This window comes from Oncorhynchus keta, chromosome 27 (assembly GCF_023373465.1).
Source record: "Oncorhynchus keta strain PuntledgeMale-10-30-2019 chromosome 27, Oket_V2, whole genome shotgun sequence".
Lineage (NCBI taxonomy): Eukaryota > Metazoa > Chordata > Actinopteri > Salmoniformes > Salmonidae > Oncorhynchus > Oncorhynchus keta.
The window spans coordinates 9,042,821-9,054,776 of NC_068447.1; the positions used below are offsets into that span (position 1 = coordinate 9,042,821).

At 43.3% G+C, this 11,956-nt stretch overlaps 1 long non-coding RNA gene across 1 annotated transcript; it reads left to right on the forward strand.

Moving 5' to 3' along the window:
- The first annotated feature begins 10,116 nt into the window (after positions 1 to 10,116).
- Positions 10,117 to 11,532, forward strand: LOC127912573 (uncharacterized). The gene is made up of 3 exons (XR_008083297.1): positions 10,117 to 10,251; positions 10,382 to 10,433; positions 11,285 to 11,532. It is a non-coding gene; the product is annotated as an uncharacterized LOC127912573 (long non-coding RNA).
- The last annotated feature ends 424 nt before the right edge of the window (positions 11,533 to 11,956 follow it).

The following is an 11,956-nucleotide window of genomic DNA, read 5'->3' on the forward strand; positions in this document are numbered from 1 at the left end:
AGTCTAGTGGGAGGGTTATATCGTGGTCTGGTGTGAGGGGTTATAACAGTAGTCTAGTGTGAGGGTTATCACAGTAGTCTCGTGTGAGGTTATACCAGTAGTCTAGTGTGAGGAGTTATATCAGTAGTCTAGTGTATTGCAGGGGTTATAACAGTAGTCTAGTGTGAGGGTTTATAACAGTAGTCTAGTGTGAAGGGTTATAACATTAGTCTAATGTGAGGGTTATAACAGTAGTCTAGCGTGAGGTTATACCAGTAGTCCAGTGTGAGGGGCCATACCCAGTAGTCTGGTGAGGGGGTTATAACAGTAGTCCAGTGTGAGGGTTATAACAGTAGTCCAGTGTGAGGGTTATAACAGCAGTCCAGTGGGAGGGGTTACAACAGTAGTCACAGTGGGAGGGGTCCTATCCAGTAGTCTGGTGAGGGGCTATAAAGTAGTCCAGTGTGAGGAGTTATAACAGTAGTCTCGTGTGAGGGGTTATACCCAGTAGTCTCGTGTGAGAGGTTATAACAGTAGTCTAGGTGAGAGGTTATAACAGTAGTCTAGGGGTTATATCAGTAGTCTAGTGTGTGGGGTTATAACTGGTGTAGTCTAGTGTGAGGGGTATAACATTAGTCTAGTGTGAAGAGTTATACCAGTAGTCTAGTGTGAGGGGTTACCAGCAGTCTAGTGTGAGGGTTATAACAATGTCCAGTGTGAGGTTATAACAGTAGTCTAGTGTGAGGGGTGGTATCAGTAGTCTAACGTGAGGGGTTATAACAGTAGTCTAGTGTGTGAGGGAGTTATAACAGTAGTCTGGTGTGAGGTTATACCAGTAGTCCAGTGTCTGAGGGTGTTATAACAGCAGTCTAGTGTGAGGGGTTATAACAGTGGTCTAGTGTGAGGGGTTATAACGGTAGTCTAGTATGAGAGGTTATGTCAGTAGTCTGGTGTGAGGGGTTATAACAGTAGTCTAGTGTGAGGGGTTATAACAGTAGTCTAGTGTGAGGGGTTATACCAGTAGTCTAGTGTGAGGGGTTATAACAGTAGTCTAGTGGGAGGGGTTATAACAATGTCTGAGGGGTTATAACGGTAGTCTAGTGTGAGAGTTATAACAGTAGTCTAGTGTGAGAGGTTATAACAGCAGTCTAGTGTGAGGGGTTATAACAGCAGTCTAGTGTGAGGGGTTATAACAGTGGTCTAGTGTGGAGGGGTTATAACAGTAGTCTAGTGTGAGAGGTTATATCAGTAGTCTAGTGTGAGGGGTTATAACAGTAGTCTAGTGTGAGGGTTATAACAGTAGTCTAGTGTGAGGGTTATACCAGTAGTCTAGTGTGAGGGTTATAATAGTAGTCTAGTGTGAGGGTTATACCAGTAGTCTAGTGAGGGTTATAACAGTAGTCTGGTGTGAGGGTTATAACAGTAGTCTAGTGTGAAGGGTTATAACAGTAGTCTAATGAGGGGTTATAACAGTAGTCTAGCGTGAGGGGTTATACCAGTAGTCTAGTGTGAGGGGTTATACCAGTAGTCTAGTGTGAGGGTTATAACAGTAGTCTAGTGTGAGGAGTTATAACAGTAGTCTAGTGTGAGGGGTTATAACAGTAGTCTAGTGGGAGGTTACAACAGTAGTCTAGTGGGAGGGGTTATATCAGTAGTCTGGTGTGAGGGGTTATAACAGTAGTCTAGTGTGAGGGGTTATAACAGTAGTCTCGTGAGGGGTTATGCCAGTAGTCTCGTGTGAGAGGTTATAACAGTAGTCTAGTGTGAGGGTTATAACAGTAGCCTAGTGTGAGGGTTATAACAGTAGTCTAGTGTGAGGGTTATAACAGTAGTCTAGTGGAGGGGTTATGTCAGTAATCTGAGTGAGGGGTTATAACAGTAGTCTCAGTGTGAGGGGTTATAACAGTAGTCTAGTGGGAGGTTATGTCCCAGTAGTCTAGTGTGAGGGGTTATTATAGGGGTTATCAGTAGAGTGTGAGGGGTTATAACAGTGGTCCAGTGTGAGGGGTTATAACAGTAGAGGGTTATAACAGTAGTCTAGTGAAGGTTATAACAGTAGTCTGAGGGATTTATAACAGTAGTGAGGGTTACAACAGTAGTCTATTATCGTGAGGGGTTATAACAGTAGTCTAGTGTGAGAGGTTATAACAGTAGTCTAGTGTGAGGGTTATAACAGCAGTCTAGTGTGAGGGTTATAACAGTAGTCTAGTGTGAAGGTTATAACAGTAGTCTAGTGAGGGTTACAACAGTAGTCTAGTGTGAGGGGTTATAACAGTAGTCTGGTGTGAGGAGTTATATCAGTAGTCTAGTGTGAGGGGTTATAACAGTAGTCTAGTGTGAGGGGTTATAACAGTAGTCTAGTGGAGGGGTTATAACAGTAGTCTAGTGTGAGGAGTTATACCAGTAGTCTAGTGTGAGGGGTTATAACAGCAGTCTAGTGTGAGGGTTATAACAGTAGTCTAGTGTGAGAGGTTATACAGTAGTCTAGTGAGGGGTTATATACAGTAGTCTAGTGTGAGGGGTTATAACAGTAGATCTAGTGTGAGGGGTTATCACAGTAGTCTCAGTGTGAGGGTTATACCAGTAGTCTCGTGTGAGTGCATATCAGTAATCTAGTGTGAGGGGTTATAACAGTAGTCTAGTGTGAGGGGTTATAACAGTAGTCTAGTGTGAGGGGTTATAACAGTAGTCTAGTGTGAGGGGTTATAAATAGTAGTCTGGCGTGATTTATAACAGTAGTCTAGTGTGAGGGGTTATAACAGTAGTCTAGTGTGAGGGGTTATAACAGTAGTCTCGTGTGAGAGGTTATAACAGTAGTCTAGTGTGAAAGGTTATAACAGTAGTCTAGTGGGAGGAGTTGCAACAGTAGTCTAGTGGGGAGGGGTTATATCAGTAGTCTGGTGTGAGGGGTTATAACAGTAGTCTAGTGTGAGGGGGTTATAACAGTAGTCGTAGTGTGTGGGGTTATAACAGTAGTCTAGTAGGAGGGGTTATAACAGTAGTCTAGTGTGTGGGGTTATAACAGTAGTCTAGTGTGAGGGTTATAACAGTAGTCTGAGTGAAGGTACCAGTAGTCTAGTGTGAGGGTTATAACAGTAGTCTAGTGTGAGGGTTATAACAGTAGTCTAGTGTGAGGGTTATAACAGTAGTCTAGTGTGAGGGTTATAACAGTAGTCTAGTGTGAGGTTATAACAGTAGTCTCGTGTGAGGGGTTATAACAGTAGTCTAGTGTGAGGGGTTATACCAGTAGTCTAGTGTGAGGGGTTAATAACAGTAGTCTGTGTGAGGGGTTATAACAGTAGTCTCGTGTGAGGGTTATAACAGTAGTCTAGTGGGAGGGGTTATACCCAGTAGTCTAGTGTGAGGGGTTGCCAACAGTAGTCTAGTGTGAGGGGTTATAACAGTAGTCTAGTGTGAGGGGTTATAACAGTAGTCTAGTGTGAGGGGTTATAACAGTAGTCTAGTGGGAGGGGTTATATCAGTAGTCTAGTGTGAGGGGTTATAACAGTAGTCTAGTGTGAGGGGTTATAACAGTAGTCTAGTGGAAGGGTTATAACATTAGTCTAGTGTGAGGGGTTATAACAGTAGTCTAGTGTGAGGGGTTATAACAGTAGTCTAGTGTGGGGTTATACCAGGTCTAGTTGAGGGGTTATATAGTCTCGTGTGAGGGGTTATAACAGTAGTCTAGTGTGAGTAGTCTAGGGGTTATAACAGTAGTCTAGTGTGAGGGGGTTATAACAGTAGTCTAGTGGGAGGGTTATATCAGTAGTCTAGTGTGAGGGTTATAACAGTAGTCTCAGTGTGAGGGGTTATAACAGTAGTCTAGTGTGAGGGGTTATAACAGTAGTCTGGTGAGGGTTATAACAGTAGTCTAGTGTGAGGGTTATACCAGTAGTCTAGTGGTTATATCAGTAGTCTAGTGTGAGGGGTTATAACAGTAGTCTAGTGTGAGGGGTTATATCAGTAGTCTAGTGTGAGGCGTTATAACAGTAGTCTCGTGTGAGGGGTTATAACAGTAGTCTCGTGTGAGGGGTTATAACAGTAGTCTCGTGTGAGGGGTTATACCAGTAGTCTAGTGTGAGGGGTTATAACAGCAGTCTAGTGTGAGGGGTTATAACAGTAGTCTAGTGTGAGAGGTTATAACAGTAGTCTAGTGGGAGGGGTTACAACAGTAGTCTAGTGGGAGGGGTTATATCAGTAGTCTGGTGTGAGGGGTTATAACAGTAGTCTAGTGTGAGGGGTTATCACAGTAGTCTCGTGTGAGGGGTTATACCAGTAGTCTCGTGTGAGGGGTTATATCAGTAGTCTAGTGTGTGGGGTTATAACAGTAGTCTAGTGTGAGGGGTTATAACAGTAGTCTAGTGTGAAGGGTTATAACATTAGTCTAATGTGAGGTTATAACAGTAGTCTAGCGTGAGGGTTATACCAGTAGTCTAGTGTGAGGGGTTATACCAGTAGTCTAGTGTGAGAGGTTATAACAGTAGTCTAGTGTGAGGGGTTATAACAGTAGTCTAGTGTGAGGGTTATAACAGTAGTCTAGTGGGAGGGGGTTACAACAGTAGTCTAGTGGGAGGGTTATATCAGTAGTCTGGTGTGAGGGGTTATAACAGTAGTCTAGTGTGAGGGGTTATAACAGTAGTCTCGTGTGAGGGGTTATGCCAGTAGTCTCGTGTGAGGGTTATAACAGTAGTCTAGTGTGAGGGGTTATAACAGTAGTCAGTTATATCAGTAGTCTAGTGTGAGGGTTATAACAGTAGTCTAGTGTGAGGGTTATAACAGTAGTCTAGTGTGAAGGGTTATACCAGTAGTCTAGTGTGAGGGGTTACAACAGCAGTCTAGTGTGAGGGGTTATAACAGTAGTCTAGTGTGAGGGGTTATAACAGTAGTCTAGTGTGAGGGGTAATATCAGTAGTCTAGTGTGAGGGGTTATAACAGTAGTCTCGTGTGAGGGGTTATAACAGTAGTCTAGTGTGAGGGGTTATACCAGTAGTCTAGTGTGAGGGGTTATAACAGCAGTCTAGTGTGAGGGGTTATAACAGTGGTCTAGTGTGAGGGGTTATAACAGTAGTCTAGTATGAGAGGTTATATCAGTAGTCTAGTGTGAGGGGTTATAACAGTAGTCTAGTGTGAGGGGTTATAACAGTAGTCTAGTGTGAGGGTTATACCAGTAGTCTAGTGTGAGGGTTATAACAGTAGTCTAGTGGGAGGGGTTATAACAGTAGTCTAGTCTGAGGGTTATAACAGTAGTCTAGTGTGAGAGGTTATAACAGTAGTCTAGTGTGAGAGGTTATAACAGCAGTCTAGTGTGAGGGGTTATAACAGCAGTCTAGTGTGAGGGTTATAACAGTGGTCTAGTGTGAGGGGTTATAACAGTAGTCTAGTGTGAGGGGTTATATCAGTAGTCTAGTGTGAGGGGGTTATAACAGTAGTCTAGTGTGAGGGGTTATAACAGTAGTCTAGTGTGAGGTTATACCAGTAGTCTAGTGTGAGGGTTATAACAGTAGTCTAGTGTGAGGGTTATACCAGTAGTCTAGTGTGAGGGGTTATAACAGTAGTCTAGTGTGAGGGGTTATAACAGTAGTCTAGTGTGAAGGGTTATAACAGTAGTCTAATGTGAGGGGTTATAACAGTAGTCAGCGTGAGGGGTTATACCAGTAGTCTAGTGTGAGGGTTATACCAGTAGTCTAGTGTGAGGGGTTATAACAGTAGTCTAGTGTGAGGGTTATAACAGTAGTCTAGTGTGAGGGGTTATAACAGTAGTCTAGTGGGAGGGGTTACAACAGTAGTCTAGTGGGAGGGTTATATCAGTAGTCTGGTGTGAGGGTTATAACAGTAGTCTAGTGTGAGGGGTTATAACAGTAGTCTCGTGTGAGGGTTATACCAGTAGTCTCGTGTGAGAGGTTATAACAGTAGTCTAGGTTATAACAGTAGAGGGGTTATATCAGTAGTCTAGGTGAGGGTTATAACAGTAGTCTAGTGTGAGGGGTTATAAGTCTAGTGTGAAGGGTACCAGTAGTCTAGTGTGAGGGGTGAGGGTTATAACAGTAGTCAGTGTGAGGGGTTATAACAGTAGTCTAGTGTGAGGGGGTAATATCAGTAGTCTAGTGTGAGGGGTTATAACAGTAGTCTCGTGTGAGGGGTTATAACAGTAGTCTAGTGTGAGGGGTTATACCAGTAGTCTAGTGTGAGGGGTTATAACAGCAGTCTAGTGTGAGGGGTTATAACAGTGGTCTAGTGTGAGGGGTTATAACAGTAGTCTAGTGTGAGAGGTTATATCAGTAGTCTAGTGTGAGGGGTTATAACAGTAGTCTAGTGTGAGGGGTTATAACAGTAGTCTAGTGTGAGGGGTTATACCAGTAGTCTAGTGTGAGGGGTTATAACAGTAGTCTAGTGGGAGGGGTTATAACAGTAGTCTAGTCTGAGGGGTTATAACAGTAGTCTAGTGTGAGAGGTTATAACAGTAGTCTAGTGTGAGAGGTTATAACAGCAGTCTAGTGTGAGGGGTTATAACAGTAGTCTAGTGTGAGAGGTTATAACAGTGGTCTAGTGTGAGGGGTTATAACAGTAGTCTAGTGTGAGGGGTTATATCAGTAGTCTAGTGTGAGGGGTTATAACAGTAGTCTAGTGTGAGGGGTTATAACAGTAGTCTAGTGTGAGGGTTATACCAGTAGTCTAGTGTGAGGGGTTATAACAGTAGTCTAGTGTGAGGGGTTATACCAGTAGTCTAGTGTGAGGGTTATAACAGTAGTCTAGTGTGAGGGGTTATAACAGTAGTCTAGTGTGAAGAGGTTATAACAGTAGTCTAATGTGGGGTTATAACAGTAGTCTAGCGTGAGGGGTTATACCAGTAGTCTAGTGTGGGGTTATACCAGTAGTCTAGTGTGAGGGTTATAACAGTAGTCTAGTGTGAGGGGTTATAACAGTAGTCTAGTGTGAGGGTTATAACAGTAGTCTAGTGGGAGGGGTTACAACAGTAGTCTAGTGGGAGGGGTTATATCAGTAGTCTGGTGTGAGGGTTATAACAGTAGTCTAGTGTGAGGGGTTATAACAGTAGTCTCGTGTGAGGGTTATACCAGTAGTCTCGTGTGAGAGGTTATAACAGTAGTCTAGTGTGAGAGGTTATAACAGTAGTCTAGGGGTTATAACAGTAGTCTAGTGTGAGGGTTATAACAGTAGTCTGGTGTGAGGGGTTATATCAGTAGTCTAGTGTGAGGAGTTATAACAGTAGTCTGAGTGTAGTCTAGTGTGAGGGGTTATACCAGTAGTCTAGTGTGAGGGGTTATAACAGCAGTCTAGTGTGAGGGTTATAACAGTGGTCTAGTGAGGGGTTATAACAGTAGTCTAGTGTGAGGGTTATAACAGTAGTCTAGTGTGAGGGGTTATAACAGTAGTCTAGTGGGAGGGTTATAACAGTAGTCTAGTGGGAGGGGTTATAACAGTAGTCAGTGTGAGGGTTATAACAGTAGTCTAGTGTGAGAGGTTATAACAGCAGTCTAGTGTGAGGGTTATAACAGTAGTATAGTGTGGGGTTATAACAGTAGTCTAGTGGGAGGGGTTACAACAGTAGTCTAGTGTGAGGGGTTATAACAGTAGTCTGGTGTGAGGGGTTATAACAGTAGTCTAGTGTGAGGGGTTATCACAGTAGTCTCGTGTGAGGGGTTATACCAGTAGTCTCGTGTGAGGGGTTATATCAGTAGTCTAGTGTGTGGGGTTATAACAGTAGTCTAGTGTGAGGGGTTATAACAGTAGTCTAGTGTGAAGGGTTATAACAGTAGTCTAATGTGAGGGGTTATAACAGTAGTCTAGCGTGAGGGGTTATACCAGTAGTCTAGTGTGAGGGGTTATACCAGTAGTCTAGTGTGAGGGGTTATAACAGTAGTCTAGTGTGAGGGGTTATAACAGTAGTCTAGTGTGAGGGGTTATAACAGTAGTCTAGTGGGAGGGGTTACAACAGTAGTCTAGTGGGAGGGGTTATATCAGTAGTCTGGTGTGAGGGGTTATAACAGTAGTCTAGTGTGAGGGGTTATAACAGTAGTCTCGTGTGAGGGGTTATACCAGTAGTCTCGTGTGAGAGGTTATAACAGTAGTCTAGTGTGAGAGGTTATAACAGTAGTCTAGGGGTTATATCAGTAGTCTAGTGTGTGGGGTTATAACAGTAGTCTAGTGTGAGGGGTTATAACAGTAGTCTAGTGTGAGGGGTTATACCAGTAGTCTAGTGTGAGGGGTTACAACAGCAGTCTAGTGTGAGGGGTTATAACAGTAGTCTAGTGTGAGGGGTTATAACAGTAGTCTAGTGTGAGGGGTTATATCAGTAGTCTAGTGTGAGGGGTTATAACAGTAGTCTCGTGTGAGGGGTTATAACAGTAGTCTAGTGTGAGGGGTTATACCAGTAGTCTAGTGTGAGGGGTTATAACAGCAGTCTAGTGTGAGGGGTTATAACAGTGGTCTAGTGTGAGGGGTTATATCAGTAGTCTAGTGTGTGGGGTTATAACAGTAGTCTAGTGTGAGGTGTTATAACAGTAGTCTAGTGTGAGGGGTTATAACAGTAGTCTAGTGTGAGGGGTTATAACAGTAGTCTAGTGTGAGGGGTTATAACAGTAGTCTAGTGTGAGGGTTATAACAGTAGTCTAGTGTGAGGGTTATAACAGTAGTCTAGTGTGAGGGTTATAACAGTAGTCTAGTGTGAGGGTTATAACAGTAGTCTAGTGTGAGGGTTATATCAGTAGTCTCGTGTGAGGGGTTATAACAGTAGTCTAGTGTGAGGGTTATAACAGTAGTCTCGTGTGAGGGTTATACCAGTAGTCTCGTGTGAGGGTTATAACAGTAGTCTAGTGTGAGGGGTTATAACAGTAGTCCAGTGTGAGGGGTTATATCAGTAGTCTAGTGTGAGGGTTATAACAGTAGTCTAGTGTGAGGTTATAACAGTAGTCTAGTGTGAAGGGTTATACCAGTAGTCTAGTGTGAGGGGTTACAACAGCAGTCTAGTGTGAGGGGTAACAGTAGTCTAGTGTGAGGGGTTATAACAGTAGTCTAGTGTGAGGGGTTATATCAGTAGTCAGTGTGAGGGTTATACAGTAGTCTCGTGTGAGGGTTATAACAGTAGTCTAGTGTGAGAGGTTATACCAGTAGTGAGGGTTATAACAGCAGTCTAGTGTGAGGGGTTATAACAGTGGTCTAGTGTGAGGGGTTATAACAGTAGTCTAGTGTGAGAGGTTATATCAGTAGTCTAGTGTGAGGGGTTATAACAGTAGTCTAGTGTGAGGGTTATAACAGTAGTCTAGTGTGAGGGGTTATACCAGTAGTCTAGTGTGAGGGGTTATAACAGCAGTCTAGTGTGAGGGGTTATAACAGTAGTATAGTGTGAGGGGTTATAACAGTAGTCTAGTGTGAAGGTTATAACAGTAGTCTAGTGTGAGGGGTTATAACAGTAGTCTAATGTGAGGGGTTATAACAGTAGTCTAGTGTGAGGGTTATACCAGTAGTCTAGTGTGAGGGTTATACCAGTAGTCTAGTGTGAGGGTTATAACAGTAGTCTAGTGGGAGGGTTATGTCAGTAGTTTAGTGTGAGGGGTTATAACAGTAGTCTAGTGTGAGGGGTTATAACAGTAGTCTAGTGTGAAGGGTTATAACATTAGTCTAATGTGAGGGGTTATAACAGTAGTCTAGCGTGAGGGGTTATACCAGTAGTCTAGTGTGAGGGGTTATACCAGTAGTCTAGTGTGAGGGGTTATAACAGTAGTCTAGTGTGAGGGGTTATAACAGTAGTCTAGTGTGAGGGGTTATAACAGTAGTCTAGTGGGAGGGGTTACAACAGTAGTCTAGTGGGAGGGGTTATATCAGTAGTCTGGTGTGAGGGGTTATAACAGTAGTCTAGTGTGAGGGGTTATAACAGTAGTCTCGTGTGAGGGGTTATACCAGTAGTCTCGTGTGAGAGGTTATAACAGTAGTCTCGTGTGAGGGGTTATAACAGTAGTCTAGTGTGAGGGGTTATACCAGTAGTCTAGTGTGAGGGGTTATAACAGCAGTCTAGTGTGAGGGGTTATAACAGTGGTCTAGTGTGAGGGGTTATAACAGTAGTCTAGTATGAGAGGTTATATCAGTAGTCTAGTGTGAGGGGTTATAACAGTAGTCTAGTGTGAGGGGTTATAACAGTAGTCTAGTGTGAGGGGTTATACCAGTAGTCTAGTGTGAGGGGTTATAACAGTAGTCTAGTGGGAGGGGTTATAACAGTAGTCTAGTCTGAGGGGTTATAACAGTAGTCTAGTGTGAGAGGTTATAACAGTAGTCTAGTGTGAGAGGTTATAACAGCAGTCTAGTGTGAGGGGTTATAACAGCAGTCTAGTGTGAGGGGTTATAACAGTGGTCTAGTGTGAGGGGTTATAACAGTAGTCTAGTGTGAGAGGTTATATCAGTAGTCTAGTGTGAGGGGTTATAACAGTAGTCTAGTGTGAGGGGTTATAACAGTAGTCTAGTGTGAGGGGTTATACCAGTAGTCTAGTGTGAGGGGTTATAACAGTAGTCTAGTGTGAGGGGTTATACCAGTAGTCTAGTGTGAGGGGTTATAACAGTAGTCTAGTGTGAGGGGTTATAACAGTAGTCTAGTGTGAAGGGTTATAACAGTAGTCTAATGTGAGGGGTTATAACAGTAGTCTAGCGTGAGGGGTTATACCAGTAGTCTAGTGTGAGGGGTTATACCAGTAGTCTAGTGTGAGGGGTTATAACAGTAGTCTAGTGTGAGGGGTTATAACAGTAGTCTAGTGTGAGGGGTTATAACAGTAGTCTAGTGGGAGGGGTTACAACAGTAGTCTAGTGGGAGGGGTTATATCAGTAGTCTGGTGTGAGGGGTTATAACAGTAGTCTAGTGTGAGGGGTTATAACAGTAGTCTCGTGTGAGGGGTTATACCAGTAGTCTTGTGTGAGAGGTTATAACAGTAGTCTAGTGTGAGAGGTTATAACAGTAGTCTAGGGGTTATAACAGTAGTCTAGTGTGAGGGGTTATAACAGTAGTCTGGTGTGAGGGGTTATATCAGTAGTCTAGTGTGAGGGGTTATAACAGTAGTCTCGTGTGAGGGGTTATAACAGTAGTCTAGTGTGAGGGGTTATACCAGTAGTCTAGTGTGAGGGGTTATAACAGCAGTCTAGTGTGAGGGGTTATAACAGTGGTCTAGTGTGAGGGGTTATAACAGTAGTCTAGTGTGAGGGGTTATAACAGTAGTCTAGTGTGAGGGGTTATAACAGTAGTCTAGTGGGAGGGTTACAACAGTAGTCTAGTGGGAGGGGTTATAACAGTAGTCTAGTGTGAGAGGTTATAACAGTAGTCTAGTGTGAGAGGTTATAACAGCAGTCTAGTGTGAGGGGTTATAACAGTAGTATAGTGTGAGAGGTTATAACAGTAGTCTAGTGGGAGGGGTTACAACAGTAGTCTAGTGGGAGGGGTTATATCAGTAGTCTGGTGTGAGGGGTTATAACAGTAGTCTAGTGTGAGGGGTTATCACAGTAGTCTCGTGTGAGGGGTTATACCAGTAGTCTCGTGTGAGGGGTTATATCAGTAGTCTAGTGTGTGGGGTTATAACAGTAGTCTAGTGTGAGGGGTTATAACAGTAGTCTAGTGTGAAGGGTTATAACAGTAGTCTAATGTGAGGGGTTATAACAGTAGTCTAGCGGGTGTAGTTATACCAGTAGTCTAGTCTACTACTGTTAACCTTAACCCTTACCTTAACCATTCATAACCCTATCTCAAACCTTTTGGACATTTACGGAAAAGCGTTGGAGACTGTGAGAGCGTGTTGGGTTCACTACAGGTACACTACAGGTACACTACAGGTACACTACAGGTACACTACAGGTTCACTACAGATACACTACAGGTTCACTACAGGTACACTACAGGTACACTACAGGTACACTACAGGTTCACTACAGGTACACTACAGGTTCACTACAGGTTCACTACAGATACACTACAGGTTCACTACAG